This window comes from Schistocerca gregaria, chromosome 8, assembly GCF_023897955.1.
Source record: "Schistocerca gregaria isolate iqSchGreg1 chromosome 8, iqSchGreg1.2, whole genome shotgun sequence".
NCBI lineage: Eukaryota > Metazoa > Arthropoda > Insecta > Orthoptera > Acrididae > Schistocerca > Schistocerca gregaria.
In genome coordinates, this window is record NC_064927.1 from 232922908 (window position 1) to 232927576 (window position 4669).

A 4669-nucleotide genomic window follows, 5' to 3' on the forward strand; every position below is an offset into this window, starting at 1 on the left:
GATTGGAATTAAAATTCAAGGTGAAGGGATATCAATTATAAGATTCGCTCTTTAGATTGCTATCCTCACTGAAAGAGAAGAAGAATCACAGTCTCATGAAGACAGAATATTGTTTGAAAGGAAACCGAAGGAAGACGAAAGTAATGAGAAGTAGTAGAAATGAGTACAGCCAAGAGAGGTTTACTAGAGTCAAATACAGACCTTAATTTCAGGAAGAAATTTCTCGAATTGTGAATTTGGAGGAAAGCATTGTATGGTAGTGAAACATAGACGGTTAGAAAACTGGAACAGAAGACAACTGAAGCATTTGAGATGTAGTGGTGCAGAAGAATGTCGAAAATTTGGTGGACTGAATAGGTATGCAATGAGGAGCTACTCCGCAGAATCGCTGAGGAAAGGAATATACAGAAAACACTGACTAGAAGAAGGGATAGGGCTAAGACTTCAAGGAAGAGCTTTCATGATACATGAGACTAGGGGGAGCTGTAGAGGGTAAAAACTGTAAAGGTAGACAGAGATTGGAATACATCTACCAAGTAACTGAGGACGTAGGTTGCAAATGCTCTGAGATGAAGGAATTCGTGAAGCGCCACTTAAAACCAGTCAGAAGACCGATGACTTAAAAAAAATCATAAGCGTACATTTGTCGTGGTAGAATCATGAGTCATCGTCTGTATGAAGCCATCTGCTTTTATCTGACCTCTCCGAGAGTGATGCAAAAGCGTTATCCCACTCAGTGTCCACAAGGTGCTGAGTGGTTTTGGATGCTGGAGCATACTTAAGTCAGCAAACTCTCTGATGTCAGGCCGACGTGCGGCGTCGCCTCAACCAGCAGGCGGCAAGGTTAAACGGCCAGCACTCCAGCGGTATAGTGCCGCACAAGATCCCAGGCAGTCAGTGGGCCCTCCCTTACGACATCCTCAAAACCAGTCCATTTGTTGACCAGATGCGTGACTCCTTTTGGGATGCTCCAAGGTGTCCTGAGACGAACCATGGGGCTTGGTGAGGAAGGCGACGTCAGTGTTGGCACAGAGTCAGCAGCATTCAGACTCATGCAAATCCACAGCTAGCAAAGGAAACATCTAGCCGTGATAGTTCGGTGGTCCATTTCGACACGTTGACCGGCGTATACATTCGCTCTGCAGTGTCTGACGCTACATGCCTAAAATGGGCAATATTTACAGTGCGAGTAAGTCAACTTGGTTCGACAGTGTAACTGAAACAAGCAGGTTTCCCTTCAAGTAGAACCACAGTGTGAGGCACAGACATTGGGTAATCACACCGTGATCATCGCAGTATCTCAGACCTTCCCCTGGTTCAGTGCTCCTCATGTGCTGTCACGGTGTCGAAACTTCGCTTTCCAAGGGCCAGACAACGACGTGTATTAATGAAGACACTTTCCTACAGATACGTTAAGTACATTACTCCCTTTAATTGGTTGCTGGCTATAATTTTGAAATGCACACATGGGCTATAGTAATACGATAAGGTGAAACCCAACTTCTTATGGGTGGTGGAAGAAAATTAGATCCAATTCCGCATAATAACAGATCCGCACCCACCTAGGTTTTGCCTTTGACTGGTATTTGATAGTTGTGCATAATGTGTGTAATGTGTACTGCTTTAATATGGAACGTTTCATTGCATTCGCAAATACGTTGCTCACACTGGAGCTATGGCTTCTGCTGACAGTAATTCTTAGTTACAGACGGTTTAAAGGGGCAAATGGGATGCTGCACACTTCAGCGACTTGTACATTATCGATCCCTTTTGTACCAGCATAATTCTTTTGTGCAGCATTGACGGTATCGTTCTTTCTGCTATGATACTCTGTACTTAACAAGGACTGTTTGACTTCTGAAGTGTATTTAAATCTTTCTGTGCAGCGGTGTAGTTTAGTTGATCACTCGGCTCGGTGTATACAACTTGTAGTCATTTCGACGCAAACAGTTTACAACGCAATTTATTGTTCTGCTTTCTATACTCGCAGTTGCAGTCGTTTAATTTGGGAGGTAGAGGTGCGTTTGTTAAAGAGACTTATCGTTAGCAGCGAACCTCTCCTCAAGTTTCTCGTTAGCGACGAGGCCATCCAGTTAATCTCATCATGCACGACGACTCAGAAAAAAGATCGTATGCTCCTTTAAAAGAAGCGCTGGTCGCCTCCGTTCCTAAAGGACTGTTACAAAATACTCCTGTTGGTTGTATAACTGTTGTGGACTGGTTCCGGTAAATCTCGACTCATCTGCCTCACCAAGATTCCAGCAGTTATTGTATTACACAATGACGAAAAAAATCGCATCAACAAAAAATAATTAATATAGAGTAATGAAATTTCAGGAATACAATTATCTGTTCAACATATTTAAGTGATTAAGATTGCATCATAGGTTAAATTAAGCGCGAGATAAGCGATTGCAAATGTCAAAAGCTGCGATACATTAATAACAGGGGTACCCGTCAGAATTTTGACTACAAGTTTGGAAACGTGGATGCATTGTGTCGTAAAAGTGCCGGATGTAAGTTTGTGTGATCGAGTTCCATGCCTCTTGCACTTGGTCCGCCAATGCAGGGACGATTAATGCTGTTTGTGGTTGACACTGGAATCACAGTCTGATGACATCCCATATGTGCTCGATTGAAGACAGATCAGGTAATATAGCGCGCCAAGGCAACATATCGAGGGCGTATTGGGTCAAAATAGCGGTACGTAATTAAGCGTTATCCTATTGCAAAGCACCCCTGGAACGCTATTCACGATTTGTGTTGTGTACATAGTTCCGCGTAGTCAGCGCGTACACAACTTTCCCACTAGAGCGCGCCCCACTAAGAACAACAGCGCAGGCGCAGCGCTCGTCCGTCCCTGCACTACGAGATGGCGCTGCCATAAAGACGGACCAAATTCTGCTTCCGTCGATCCGCAGCCAATGAGATTGCTGCTAACGTAGAACCTTTTCTCCTCGCGGATCACACTCGCGCAGTGGTACATGAACGCGCAATGTATTAAAACGAGTGTACAGATCTCCGATTAGCCAGTCTGCATTAGCCTGCATTTGTCTGTAGTCACGTTTCAGTCTGCACCTAATAATGTTATCATATTCCTGTACATAGCCATGAAGAGAAATGTATAGACACTTTGTCAAATATCAGAGATATGTGAGAATAAGATTAACGTACCAAGACCAAAGGAACTTCAGATTGTCAATTGTAAACAGCATCCAGAATCAAGTTACGTAATGTCTATGATTTTTATTATTTTAATAAATATGTGTGAAAATTAATCAGGTTCTGTTTAAAGTTGGTCACCGTCAATCTGCTACTCTAAGCGTGCAAGTGGCATTTCCATCGTCTGACGTAACGACAGAAGATAAACACGCCACGATAGGACCACGAGACATATTGCTGACACTGGCCTACTTCGTTAGAACGACAAGTCAAATAATCTGATGGTCTGTGTACCGAAGGTCTTACAGTACGCACACCACAATTTGCAGAGCAACAGGTCGAGTCATCAGACTGAAGCAACAATTTGCATTCAGCCAGCATGGGATAAACACGAACTTGCACCTCCCTTCATACGACAGCAGACCACAGCTCCAGGTGTAGCCCCAGTGTGCCTAGTACTCAGACAGGTTTGCCTGAGGCTCTCAACTGGTTTCCTTCCAAGGAACACACGGCCGTCATTAGCACCGAGGCAGAACAAGCTGTCATCAGAATACACAACAGACCATCATCCTGCCACTTCCCATTTGACACTACTTACATTACAGATGGTGGTGGTTTGGGCTCAGTGAAATTCTCACTACAGGCCTCAGAGATAACCTTGAAGTAACCGATTTGAAACAGTTCGTTATGTCACTACGCTCAAATTGCTACTGCAGATGCAGGAGGATGCGCCAGAACCATACGCCGAACACGATGGTCTTCCCTGTCGGTATTACCACGCTCCCGCCCGGAGCCCGGTCTTCTTGTCACATTCTCGTGACCACCGCAGTTAGCAGCCACGTACAGTGGATATATTCCTGCCAACTCTTTCATCATAGCCCTATTGGACGGCCTCGTTCACACTCAATGAGTTGTTGATAATGGCGTCTATGTTGTCTTAAAGGCATTCTTGACTAACACCAACAGTCTCAAAGCGTGTATTTTAAGCAGACCTGACTGGCATACTCGTAGTGGCACCACTAGCGCCACTCTTACGCCACTGGCACTCCATCTGAATAAACATTATCTTTCACATGTAGAAACACCCCTGTCAAGATTCGTTTATGTCGCACAATCCCTTGTTGGTGTTGCGATTTTTTACCGTCTGTATATACAGGGTGTTACGAAAAGGTACGGCCAAACTTCCAGGAAACATTCCTCACGTACAGATAAAGAAAAGATGTTACGTGAACATGTGTCCGGAAACACCTAATTTCCATGTTAGAGATCTCTTTAGTTTCGTCAGTATGTACTGTACTTCCTCGATTCACCGCCAGTTGGCCCAATTGAAGGAAGGTAATGTTGACTTCGGGATTCCATGCGACGGAGGGTGGATGCATGTATCCTCGCTAACGGAGGACATTTTGAACATTTCCTGTAACAAAGTGTTTGAAATCACTCTGGTACGTTCTATTGCTGTGTGTTTCTATTCCATGATTAATGTGATTTGAAGAGAAGTAATAAAATG